At 43.0% G+C, this 14,169-nt stretch overlaps 1 long non-coding RNA gene across 1 annotated transcript; it reads left to right on the forward strand.

Annotated features, from left to right (window-relative positions):
• The first annotated feature begins 1 nt into the window (after position 1).
• LOC124482721 lies at positions 2-6,811 on the forward strand. The gene is made up of 2 exons (XR_006957762.1): positions 2-230; positions 4,963-6,811. It is a non-coding gene; the product is annotated as an uncharacterized LOC124482721 (long non-coding RNA).
• Positions 6,812-14,169: the final 7,358 nt, after the last annotated feature.

Genomic DNA, 14,169 nt, shown 5'->3' on the forward strand with positions numbered 1-14,169 from the left:
AGATGTTCAGATGGAATGAGGTTCGCCTTTCAGTGAATTGCTCGTCAGAAAGACTTAGAAATAAGTTCGGAGCAGGCACTGTGGTTCTGTACAGCACAACATTGAAACCGATGAAAATCTAAGAATATGGATTAAAAGGCCCCTACCTGTGACGGGCACTAGGCCCATCTCCCATAGGAAAACAATGAAATGTAACAGTTAAGCTGCGCAGGAGTTTCCTGGACCTTAAGGTAAGAAAATGTCTCACGTTTGAGATGTAAACGGTAGGTTAGTATAAAATGTTTACCTTTATCAGTGTTCATGTATATTATTATTATTATTATTATTAATAATAATATTGAGTCAATGACTGTGAGTTCAAGGCATCGAGCTACCACTATACGTCAAATGTTGTGCAGTCGACCACAGACCCATATCACACTGAAATCATAAATCAAGGCCCTAAAAAAGAAATTGCACCGTCAACCTCCAAGTAGCCCTCGAATTATTACGTAAAAGGCATTAGCAGGGTATGCATTAAGCATGACAGAAATATTTGAACAGGAAAAATGTTATATCATTTAAGCTATTTTCACTGACTTTCCCTGATGAAAAAAACATTGTGCAGCAAACATTTTAGTGAGAAAACACCGAAAAATCGATCAATCACGATATCGCTTCTTGTTATAGAAATAAATAACTGCTGACAAATAACGTGTTGGTAGAAAAGCTTATCCGTGACGGAATTTTTTTAAATCACTTACATTACCCGTAAACGTCTGTCCTGTGGGCTATGGTTTTCAAGAATATTATGCTTTAAACTAGATGGAACCGTTTACAACGTAGGCCTATTCTACAATTGTTGTTAGGCCTTTAACAATGTTGTTGGCGCTGTTATTATTTAGGCTACGCCATTTGTTTTACTATTATTGTAATAGGTTTTATTGTTTGCATTGTTGTTGATGGAAAAAATATTATTGTTAGTATTATTAGTCCTGCATTAGCATAATTATATGTAGAAAAATAAATTTCTTTTTTGGGGATCACCAAGGTGTTCAACAGGTGTTTTCTTCTTGATATTTCTCCTAAAGGATTATCATTAATTAAAATGCAGTAGGCCTTTTCATACACATATCGAAACGTTGTTCATTGGGTTAGTAAATGTATTAAAACACTTTTTAAAACACATTCATGGGGATGGGTAGAGCTTAGCGCTAATGCATTTGACTTCAAGAGGTCACAGGTTCAAATGTGCCATTGTACTGTACGTTGCATTTAAAGTCTGCCAAATGAATATAGGCCATTGTTATTGTAACTTTGTCAAATGTGGGAGCAAGATGGCAGCAGGTGCAAAGCAAACTTAAGAGTGAAGCAGCACCTTTGCGAGTTAGCCTGATGAGATCTGGATGTCAAAAGACTTAATAAGCGATTGTGAAGGTAAGCCATGTAATGTACATAACAGGTATAATGAGATTGAATGCATGATCATGTGCAGGAAGAGAGAGCAGAGCAGGAGAAGGCAGTAGTAATTGTATTGTAACCTACACAGGGCATAATTTACGGACAAACTCACAACAAGCCTGAAGCATCCAGCAGGAAAGCAGAGTCTGTTGATTGTCTGAATACCTAAAAAGCCCATAAATAATTCATGCACACATATCAGTGAAAAAGCCAGCCTATTTGGCACGCATGTGAAATGCTTAGGCTTTCCACAGAGTTGAATGAAAACTACCTTGGTTTAAGTTGAAATGTAGCTGCAGAGTGTTCTAAATACAATCATTTTTGTTGGGACTACCAGAATCAGCTGAAAGCAAACTTTTTGGAAAAAAAGTTCTGACAAGCCTTACCCTGAAATTGTTTTGGTGCATGAAGTTTATTTCAACTCTTACCCTCTTAGTTTAAGGTGGGTCAGGAACCTAGAAACTGGGCTAAGAGGCAGGGCTTATTACAAAAGAGTCAGAGTCTCATCCAGCAGAAATGAAGAGTAAAGCCTCCCTTTCCCTCCTAAAGCTGGGTTCTGCAGTATGAAGTCGAGGGGGAGGGGCAGCCACTAAGTTACTGTTGGATCCATTGGGCTTTGCTCTTTCTGAAAAAGTGTGTCTGCTGAGGGCGGTGTGCACACAACGTAGAGACGGCTACTTTTGCGATGAGTTGTACTTCAGTACCTCAGTGTAGAACCACATACAGAATTTCACATTTATTTTACAATCACACCAGTTTATGTTAGACTTCAAAACAATGTTAGGATTTTTTGGGGTCGATTTGTAAAACACTGTTAAAAACGGAGACAATTGTGAAATTAAAATTCACAATAGAAGTCTTTCTCTGTAAGCAGACAAGTGAACACACAGCAACATTGCACACTGCGATTCACTGTCACTTAGCTCTTGGTCTGTTGAGACGGTACCCGAATGAACAGGAACACAAAAAAGATGCTTACACATGCTATATATACCACAAACCAGCCCTCATCTAGAGGCGAGATGATTGTCTTCCCACAGCACCTGGCTAGAGGACAAACAAAACAAAACATGCACAGATATTTTCCAAGACCTTTCTTCTTTGATTTACAGGTCTCCTCTCTGTCTTACAGTCTAACTGAGAATATTTCTGATACTATATATCTTGTTAGTCTAGAGGAAGACTGGTTTTCATTAGGATTTCTCCCCGATTTGTGAATCAGTGTCGGGGGTTTTTTTCATCCAAAGAGGGTTGGTGAGAGAGCAGTGCAATACAAGGTAGCTTACACCACTTTAAAACACAATTTTCCACCTTATCAGATTGTTTTCTTTTATAGAGCGTTAATGGATATTTTAAAATAGAGGGAGATACATTGCAACAGATATGACATGTTTTTCCTTTTAGTAGGTTTCAAATAACAAATGAAATGGCGTGTAGCAAATTCTGTGTTGAATATTGAAATGAAGGAAGTACATTTTAGCTACAGAACTGAACTAGCAGTCCAGTTCTTAGGATTGTTACAGAGAATGGTTTGCATACTTTCAGTGGTTAAAGACCATTCCAAATGAACGTTCATTTGAATCGGTCCCGAAGCCTGTGGACATACTGTAAGTGTGTTTAAGTTTGCAAAATTATAGCTTTAAACAAACAAAAAAAAATACCCAGAGAGAAACCCCTATTATGTCTGTGTTCCATCACAAGGAATGGCACATTTGTAATCAAAAGTGACACAGTGATTGAAACATAGCATAGCATCTGATAGCATGCAGATCTAACAAGGCCCTCTCATACATGTCCCAAGGACAAGCGAGTGACTGCTACCCCTTGTGTTCAAGTTTTGTGTGATGAGTGCCACCCAGGCTCCAGACCAGACATGGATCAAGGTGTTTCTGGAGAATACACAATGATGTCACAGACAGGAAATGGCAGGGGATGACTTGGCACCTTTTGGAGGTAGCTAGGCCGCCATTGGCTCAAAAGTCACTCTGGAATAATAAACAGGCAATCAGGAGTCAGCATGAGAGTACACAATGGCATAGCAAAGCTTCATGGATAATAAAAGCAGATTTTTCACTTCAGGGCGATGATTATTTGTGTTCTCCGGTTCTCCATAAATAGAGGGCCACTCACAGGAAGTATAAACACACAGATGAAGGGAAAGGCGGTTTCAGTCCAAAGCAATGATTCTAAATGTTACTGTTTATGTTCAATCATGTTGGAATACATATATTTAGCCATAGTTTAAGTCATAGTTTCTGCATGAAAGAGGAAAGATTATTTTCTGAAAAAGTAAAGAAAAGGAACACCTTACAGTTGTATGTAAACTGTTTGGCTCTCTTTGGTTTCTCCTTTTGCTGTGTAATCAAATCTGCAATTTTAGATCGTCACCGAGAGTTAGTGTAGTCAGGGAGTCAGATGGCTGAGCGGTGAGGGAGTCGGGCTAGTAATCAGAAGGTTGCCGGATTGATTCCCCGCTGTGCCAAATGACGTTGTGTCCTTGGGCAAGGCACTTTACCCTACTTGTCTCGGTGGGAATGTCCCTGTACTTACTGTAAGTCGCTCTGGATAAGAGTGTCTACTAAATGTAAAATGTAAATGTAGTGATGCGTTGAATGCTTTTCCCTCGCCGAACAACGAATACACTGGTACAATAGAACAATATATATCCTATGACAAACCAACCAAAACATATCCTTTTTAGGAAAAGAGATCCCTGACTGTGGAAGGACACAATTTGTTCCTATATGTGTTCAAATTGGCGGCCCCCCTGTCTTTAGCCCTGGGGTGAGGGGTATAATGACAGCAGCTCTGGCTCGGCCCCAGCCCTGCTGCTGGGCCCCTTGGGGCTCCGGGCTCCCTGGGTGTTAATCCCCTACCTTCATTAACCTGCTGGCCCACCGGCCACCCCAACACTGCCCACTCTGACACTTGTGTCACTCTGATAATTGATGTGTTGTTACCTAGCGTCACAATGATCTCCTTCTTCCTTCCTCAGTGTGTCGGAAGCTTTAATTTGAGACAATTTGAACCAATCTCTGCTAATGGGGGTATACAAGGAAGCAGAGAAAAGCGGGCTGCCACAAACAGAAACATCTTGATTTTATACAGCAACATTTGGAGGCTAAAAGTTTAAGCAATTGACTACAATTGCCAGTATGAGAATGATTCATGGTTTCTCCGAATGCACCAGCTGGTAATTGCAATGCAAAAGACCAACTAGTACTAATCACTCAAAGTACATTGTGTTTTTTTTTTACTTTACCATTAGGGATGAGGTACAGAGGCAATTTTTTCCTGAATATTTTTATTCAGGATTTTTAAAAATGTTTTATTACAATACGATTTTCAGGATTTATGGTGCAAGTTGTGTTGTTTCTTGAGGAGTCCAAAAGTCAATCTCTGACTATTTTGTCTTGATTTTTATTGATCCAGTAATTATAGGTAAAGAAGTGATCTGCGTCAGCGCTCCAGTCTTTACTGTAATGTGCCAACTATGACTCATCATGTTCATTCACTTCCCAGCAGGGCTTTGGTTGGTGGCTCAGGCTGATGACTCATCACCCATGGCAGGAAGGGGCCCCTCTATCGGCGTTGGGACCTGGTCAGGTGACCCAAGCCACAGGAACAACCATCAAACAGGACCAAGAAACAAAAAACACATCTGATGGGGATTTTGGAGAACATTCTATGAATAGCAATAATAAATAAATTGTTAGCATCTAAAAGAGGCACCAAGGGTAATAAAATTAATATCATGACAGTCCTAACCACAGCTTAAAATACAAGTTTATTGAAAATGAGAGAAAAGCCAAGGTATCTATGAGATCAGAATGCTTGTCGAGTAAATTCACGGGGTCAAGAGTGGAGCGCTGGAAGTGGGCATTCCTGTTAAACAGTCCAGAACGTTCTACATAATACCACAGACTCCTATGTCTTTTTGTACCCTGATCCCTGCGGGAAGCTCAGTTAAGAGGACCTGCTATCTCCCTCCTCGCATGTAAAGACGACGTAAAGCTTGACTTATCTCCCTTCTCAATCACCGTGTCACCAGGGTGCAGGCTCCGTGCTGTAGGATCGGAGGGCCTGGCTGTTTGTGACCTCAGTGGTAAATCAAGTTCAAAGCAGGCCGTCGTTGGCTGGTATCTCCTTACATCGGAGCCATGGGGGGACAGTGTGTTTGGTCAACCTCTGGGCTCCCCCTCTGACTCCCAGCACAGCCAGGGCCCCACCAGGGGGTACACCAAGTTAGGTGCAAGTGTACACGTCTGAAGTTCCATCTGATAATATCAAGGTGCTAACTGTCCAGGTCCACATGACTTTCAGTCTAACTCTGGAGTTAATCTAATCATCTTTTTTTGTATAATTCTTATAAAGGGTGTTTGGTTTATTGAAAAGAACCAGTGCTTTGGCAAAATATCACATTGAAACAACGGCCCTGATTCCAGTAAATGACATCAATGACATTAGAGGCGTGTTGTACTGTATGAAACAGTAACCATGAACAGCTCGATTCCTGAGGACTGAGTCCCCCAAGGCTCCACACTTCCCTGGATAAACACGTTGCTCTTGCCTTTATTAATTCCACTGACCTTAGTGTCACCTTGGATTAGGGGTTTATGAATGGCTTGGGTTTCAAGAAATGTAAGGATGAAAAGGGTTATAGCAACTGGTATGTGACCGAAACAGCTTTCGGATAAATATTCCAACATTCAACTTTTTTGAGAAGCACACTGCTGAATGGTTTACTCGCTATAATGTTAAATGCTAACCCATCATGTCTGTGAATCCTTTGAAGGTCTTTGAGCAATGCCATTGGCCAAAGCTTGGGTCCCCCTACTGTGGGAAAAAGAATCAGCACTGCAAACAGGGTCTAATGTTTGGCTGTTTTCAAAGCGAACTGTCTGGTAGTACTGATTGTGTAGATTAGCTTGTGGAGAGAAGCGGACCCTCACGCAAAGTGTGGTCTGTGGCGCAGCGTGACACAGTCATTACACAAGAGCAGAAAGAGCCATGCAATTAGGTCTTGTTCTAATGTCACACAACATTAACTCTCGGTGGATTTAGACCCAAAGCAACGACGTCCTATGGGAAGAAAAGAGTAGTCGTATCAGCAGGATGGTTGAGTAGCTAACCTTAATCTTATGATTACAATACAGTAAATGTCAGTTCAGTATGTCATTGTTTAATCCTTTCACCTTTAGGCTTTGATGACAGTTGAGAAGGCAGTTATTAGAAAATGGGTATTTAGTCTTGCATGTTGTTTCACCTAATGTTGAACCATGTGGTATTTATTTTTCATTATAATTTGGCCATTTGGATGTAATGTCAAGTGCAAATCCATGCTGTAACCAAAATAAACCTGACAACCAAAGAAGGTGATTGTGTGATTGTTATTATAAAGGTCTAATTCTCATGTTGCATAATAAGCACCTTTCAGATAAGTGGATGGGACTGGTTCAATGGTATGTACCACATGTCAGCTTTTCAACTGCCTCCAAGTAATTCTCTTTTTTTCACACACAACCTTTCAATTGTATCGTGTTGTTGTTATGATATTGGTGTGTCTCAAAGTGAAATAATTTGGGGTTCCCTTACCTGACCCTTAACACTTGCCCTTGAGAGAGGCGAACGCACATAGAACATATAATGGCTCCTTTCCTGTGTTGTAAATTCAGCAGTAAAGCAAGGTAATTAGGGCTGTCATGGCAACCGAGCCCAGCAGGCCAGCGGTGCCGTGAACGCTCGCAGAACTTCAAACGGTATCTGACTACCGGACTGCTAGGCCCGGCGCAGAGGCCCTGGTTCCAATTAGAGAACGCAACGTTCACAGTCTCTCTTCAGATTCAAGATCAATATGGAAAAATAGAGGAAAGCGGAGAAAGGACCCAGGCCAGTCCTAGCCGGACCGAGCCCTCTGGATTTCATTAGAGCCAATTATCTTATCTGTTTCATCTCAACGCTGACCCGAGGGTTGGCAGGCCGTGCGGCTGGTTTCTCTGCAGTCACAGAGAGCCTGCATAGCCAGAGGCCTGCAGACTAGGTCATTAAAACACTCCTGCCTCTGCCTTTAGTGATCAAATATTTTCATGCTTTTGTAAACAGTTTACCTCCTTTCAACCCCCCAGGACACAAAGAGAGCCAATTTTTATGCTCAATGTGTCGTTTTTTCTGTACGGTTTTGGCTTCTTTCTTCTTTTTTTTGGCCATGTATTTATTCATAAAGTTTTTTTCATCTGTTGCTTATTTGATGATTTAAACTCAATGGGTAAATACAGAAACATTTTCAATTATAAATAAACAAACATCAGGTTGCCTTTGTATCATTAAATCTCCTTTCATTAAATAATAATTTATATAATTCAATTTCCTTTCATTATATTGTAAAATGAAATACAAAACTGTATTTAGCATTTCTTTGTCTTTTTTTCAAAATCAGTTTTGCTGGGTTTGGTCTCTGCAGGTCTCTGATTTCAATGCGTTTGGATAATGTCTACTAGTCTTCAGCCCCAGAGCCTCATGCCCTGCATCCTGGAAAGGCTTGGTGTTGAAGCCTGGCCACCTGTTCAAGCAGCGTTCACTCTGTAGGCCTCACCCACGTAGCTTTCACACAGGGGAGACCGGGAAACACCAGCCCAGAAATAACATGCGGCGCTCATGCTTTCTGGCAAGCATCTTCAAACAGAATGTCAAGTGGTGCTCCAAGCCGGCCACTGATGGACCCAAAAAACTCACCCTGCACTTGTTCTTGGGACACATGAGAGGTGGAGTTGGGCCAATTTTTGTAATCGGCCACAATTTGGCTGCTCTGTCTCGGAGTTTCGAAAATCCAAGGCCTAATCAAGGAGGGGATGCCCTGGGAGCAAGATGGGTCTGGTGGTGGCAGAGGAGGGGGTTGGGGGCATGGGGCCCCGGGACTCAGAGCTGAAATTGAGAACCCACCTCATCAGGGGCTGGGGGTCCCTGGGACAGAAACCTCCCTTCATCACGACCACGCTGGGAAATGCAGAGGACAGCAGGGTAGGCGGAGGCGCCCCGCTGTGTGCCGTTACCATGGCAATCATCCCACGGGCCAAGGAAAACAAATGACAAGCGCAATCATATGAGGTGGAATCACCAAGGTCAGTTGGCAGCAATGTGCCTTCTCCTTTCCAGTCCACATCCATTCCAAAAGAGACAAAGCTCTATTTAAGGGTAAATTGCTCAATAATGTGGTCATTTTTTTCACTGTCTCTGGAAATCAGGAAAGCTTGGAGGATATGCTCTAGAGACTTCACACGAGCAGCCATTGAGAGATTGCAGTTCACCATATTTACTTTCCGGTTCTTTGTACTGGGCGCCCTGCAGATGGAATCTAGCATCCTCTTCAAGGGAAAGTTTATGACTTATTAACTGTCAACAGTTCATAACCTCTAAGGAGCTATTAAACTTCCTCCTTTGGCCTCAACATGAATGCCCATGTTTGATTTGGACCGAGATGTTGTTTAAATGTTTTTGCTCTCTCAAACCCTCCAGCACAAGTGCAACAAAATACTCCTATCAGGGTAAACATCAGGCCACCTTGTTGAGATAAAGACACACATAGTTAATTATGCATGTGGGACATGTGAACAACACAAATGCTGGAGATGAAGTTCCAGTGAAGAAAGCCTATATTTTGGCTTTGGATCGTTTTCAAATCCCACGCTTACACAGCAAAGCCTTTTTTTGACACTCCAAAACCTTTTTACTCTGAATGGTCGTCGGAACAATCCCATTTTTACAGCTCCGAGTTTGCAGGTGGGTTTCAAATACGTTATGCTGCAGGTATTTGGATAGCTTTGACAGACCGGTCAGTCGATTCTACGGAGAAACTCGCCACTCCCAAGTTTAGCGTATCTGCAAACTGCAGGAGATCGTCATTCAACTCGAGGATTTATTGATGTTTTATTTGTCTTTTAGAAAATGGTGTCACTGGTGTGACCGAATCATTTATCACTTGCCAAAATCAGCTAAGACGAATAATTGAGTCCAGATGTAGCTGATTTAAGCTCGATACCAGGGTTCATTTCCTGTCTGTGCTTTGTAAGACAACCTATTACACCTCCAAGGGAGCTGCAGGGCAGACAAGCCCAGTCTGGACATCAACACCAAGCTTCCTCAGGTGGCAATGTTAAAACAGAACAACATATAGAACAACATTCGATTCTTGTCTTGAGATAAGATGTTCAACTGTGGAGCGTGTGAAGAATTCTAGACAGACACTTGGTGGTCTTGATTCACTACTAAAAGAGTTTAAATTGAAAAGGAAATTGCCCAAATATGTTTTATTGAATGACTCTCACACACACACCCATACACGCACGCACTCACTCACATGCACGCAGTAGCAGATCTCTGGTTTATTTTATATGTTAAATGATCTGGGAGGCTATAACTCTCTGGCTGCCTTGAAAGCATTCCCTTCCGGCCCCCCCGCTCATGTGGTAGTGATTAGGCTGTGATGGCGGACCACGCAGGTGACTGCTGCTGAGTGACCACTCCTGTGCTCACGCTAGGGCTAATGAAACCGGGAATCGTTGAGACCCTGATTTACCGTTAGAGTAGGAGTGTGATGTCCTGTTGCGAGGTCAGGAGTGCCGGACCATCATGCCGAACTAATGCTGTTTTCTCATCAATGGTTCCTTCATTAAGTAAACGCGTTACTTTAGCCGTTGATAACACACTTAAAATTGAGTCTGTGGATTAAAAAAAGCCTACTATTGCAAAATCCTGACTGGACCAATGGATTTCCTCAATTTCGCAATAGTGTATTCTTACACCGGTGATAATGAAATGATCCTGAAGGTTTTACTATTGTTGTCTAAGAAGAGATGTATTTACGCACTCAATGAAAACGAACCTCATCTCTTTCGGCCTGTTTGACATGTTATTCTCAATCTAGGTACACCAGACTATTTGCTTTTCAAAACAAATATACAACAGGAAAAAGAGGTTTCTTTGTACCAAATCAATCTTTACAGGGATGTCAGGGTTGTTTGGAGGAAAAGGTAAATATTACAGTGGAGTGCCCTGGGGACTTTAATGTAGTGTTTATACTGTAATTAGTCTTTGCAGAATGAGAATTCCTGACAGAGGTTCTGAGACGGCATGGCATGATAAAATAAACTCAGAACTTCAAGACAACCTCCGCAGACCATAAACCAAGACATCCTCCATGGACCATAGACCATAACCACTCCTTGCTAATTTTCAGAACGGGTGGTCAACTTTTTTTCCTTTTTTTTTTCATTCTGTTCCTTTCCACTCTTTCTTTCTAGCTCTCGCTCTCTTTCTCGCTCTCTCTATTTTACTCTTGCCTTCTTCTCACATGTCCACCCACCCACCCTTCATTCGTTCGTTTCCACCCTGTCCATCCCTCCCTCGTTCCTCCCTGTGTTTGTGCTCCAGCTTCCTGCCCTGCTCCCACCCACAGCGATCTCAGGTTGGAGCCCTACCTTCTCGCTCTCAGCAGGCCCCTCCGGACACCCAGTCGATGACACAGGCTACAGCCATGCGTGCAGAGTCCGACGACTGGGGCTCACTCTGAAACGTGTCACTGCCCACCTGAGCAAACAGAGGTTCAGGGAACCAGGGAGGAGGTTGTGGGGGAGGAAAGGAGGGAGGAAGGGCGGGGGGGGGGGGGTGGGAGGGGGGAGGTGAGGAGCCAATTGGTGAGAGAGGGCTGGCAGAGTGACAGCCAATGTACAATAACATTAGTCTTCCGCCTTGGCCCAGCTGAGAGCTCCTTCTGGACACAACTCTGCCTCAACTTTACTTGTGTTTTTTTTTCTTTCCCCTTCTCTTTTTCTTGCACGGAGCTCCCTCCAATGGAAACACATTCCTGTCATGCCTCACTGCTGTTCCCTGTTTAGATTTCTCATTACAAACAGTATTACACGCCTGGGCTGGGGCCGGACGCAGCACCAGCCAGCGAGGGGCTGGGGACCTCAGCTCTGCCCCGTGCCCAGACCAGAAGTGAACAAGTGGGCCTATCGCTTTTACTGTCCAAATCATTGCTGCTCATATTCAGCGTGGTGGGTGAAAAGAACAGTCCCTCTCTGGTCGGTCTCTGCATGTTTTTATGATCTTTTACTGTTTAAACTGTAGATGCCTTGAGCCTCCATGAATCGATGTCTGCCCTCTTTTACAGCATGGAGACAATAAAATCAATAAAAAGTATTTCATGATGCTTAGGAAAACACTGCATCGTCAACATTTATGAGAACAGTTTTGTTCCCTTTCGTGAGAACTTCCATTGGCCAAATTCGACCTTTTCATCTCTGACGTTCCTACAGTTATTTCGAAAAATGCTGTACACTCACTGTCCAACTCCCCGACGAAACAATTTATGAATATGAAGTGGATCTGTCTTATAGGATGCCAGGTCTTTATGGAAAGCAGACCTATACTTCTCCTCCAGACACCTTCATCTGCTTCCAAGTCCCGCACCAGAGGCCCAGGAGCCCCCGTAACTCCCCACGGTGTTGGGCTGTTGCTGACTGACACCTGACAGTCTCCCGTTCTGAGATCATGAGCAGGAGGAGAGATCACAATATTCCCAGGGCAGCATAGGCTACGCAGAACGTCTGTGTTCACACGCTTTATTAATGGTGTCATATCCTTCAAAAAGAGAACGAGCTCCAGAGGTGCTTTGTGAACCACGGGGTTTGATTTTTCAAAGAAATGAGAGAATTGGATGTGAGAAATAGAAACCTGTTGCTCACAGTGGGTCCCACCCCACGTAGACCCAAGCATCATTTCCTGTTTTCATCAGGCTGTTATCTGAAGCCAAACCAAGAAGCTTTGCACAGCAAGAGAGCAAATGCCCTTTTTTTTTCAAATCACAAGGAACTTGAGCTTTTCGTGTTTATATCAACTCTGGAAAGAAACCTGAAATGGTGAGGTGTTTAGAACCCTCCTCTTTCATGCCAGAGAAAGGTTTGCAGGCAATCTGTTACCAATTTCCTTCAAGCCAAGGAGCTGCATTCTCGTCTCCTGCCAATCTATAAACGATAACAAATGTGGACAAGAGCCTTTTGAAGGTTGATGATGACGATATCCTTACAAAAGAGAACCTTCTGTTATCTCTCAGACATAAACGTGAAGGAGATTTACTCAGGACTCTTTCCCAGCTCAAGTCGACCAACAGATCAAAGTACCTGTATTTAGTTCACATGTACTCAAATCAAAATGTGTTCTCATGTTTCTCATGCTCATCGAAACAACCACCTGCATAACGCAACAATCCCACTTCATAACAAAGTCACTTTCTAAATCCAATCCAACTCCAAACCAAATACATGCACATGCAGCCCTTACTATGATGTCATACAGATTGAAGAGGAAGTTCCCTCCAAAGGAATTTGAAGCAGTTCAGTCCATGTCTCAAATCCAGCTCTCCACCAATGCTAAGCAGAGGAATAAAGACCAGTAGCGACCACCTGTTGCCCCGTCACTTCCACTATGCGCTTGGCACAAAGCATGCTTGTTCATGCCGGATTACCACCAGCCAGGAAGAGGTGGCAGTGCCAGCTGACCTTCATGTGCGTAACCGGTGCTAGCTTCAGCTTGCCACAATCTTCGGCATCCTGTGCATTTAAATCACATGATCCCCATAGTGGTTTCCCCCCCCCCCCCCCCCCCGGTTTGTCCAAAAACAACGCCAGAGCTCGTAGAGTACGCCAGAGTAGGCATGCCTTCCTGCCTGGTCTTGGTTCCACGTTCTCAAAGTAGACACTGGGCTGAAACAGCAGCTAGGGCAAAGAACCAGGGTGAGGCTTATGTCCACTGTGGCTGTGCCCACAAGTAGTAGCCTCAGTGTTGGTCTGAAGTAGTGTTGTTTCCTGGTCATGGAATTCGACAGCAAAATGTAAACCGTTGGTTTTTAATGCAAACCACTAATTTGATCTTGACATTTACAGTATTATGTCAATTATGGGCTTGGATGTCCATGTGTCCACTAATCCAGCAGAATCCAGATCCTCTTGGATAGAGTTGAAGTCTAGCTCATGCACATGAAAACAGAAACGTCTGCCATCTTCACCCTGGTGCTGGATTCATGAAGTGACTCGGGTTCACTGCCAGGAGACTGCTTTTTAGAGGCGTCTTTCTCACCCTGAACAGGAATAGAACATTTATAATGATGATTTAACATTCATCCATTAAAATACCTTCTGCAGCTGCACAATGTTGAGCTCATTTTTGGCAGGCTGAAAAGTAGAATTTCACCTCAGTGAATTTGCAAAAGTCAACACCTTACCGGCATGCAAAATTAATGTTGGGCCCACAGTACTCAGTCATCGTTCACACTAAACAGGACATGTGGAGTATGGTGCATACTTGGAACTTGAACCAATCACAATCTAAAATGTAACTACTGCTTTCAGAAAAGGCACACAGACAAGAGAATTTGGGAACACAATTCCTGTCTGAAGACTGAAAAGCTTAGAGGGGGGATTCTCTAGAGTATTTGAGGACTAGTGACTTGGCACAACATCTAATGTTGCCTTCTAACAGAAGATCACAACCTTAATCGTCATGTTGTCTAGAAGCCCTCGCTACAAGCTGTTTGTGTTAGATATTGAGTTAGGCACATCAGCATTCCTCAGTGCTAGGTTTGATGTGGGCCTCTTTACTTGGCAAATGAAAACAATGTGAAGGACAAACAGACATTTTTCAAGCAAGCATTCCCCTAATTTGTTTGTTTGTTTT

The sequence above is a fragment of the Hypomesus transpacificus genome, chromosome 2, assembly GCF_021917145.1.
Source record: "Hypomesus transpacificus isolate Combined female chromosome 2, fHypTra1, whole genome shotgun sequence".
Lineage (NCBI taxonomy): Eukaryota > Metazoa > Chordata > Actinopteri > Osmeriformes > Osmeridae > Hypomesus > Hypomesus transpacificus.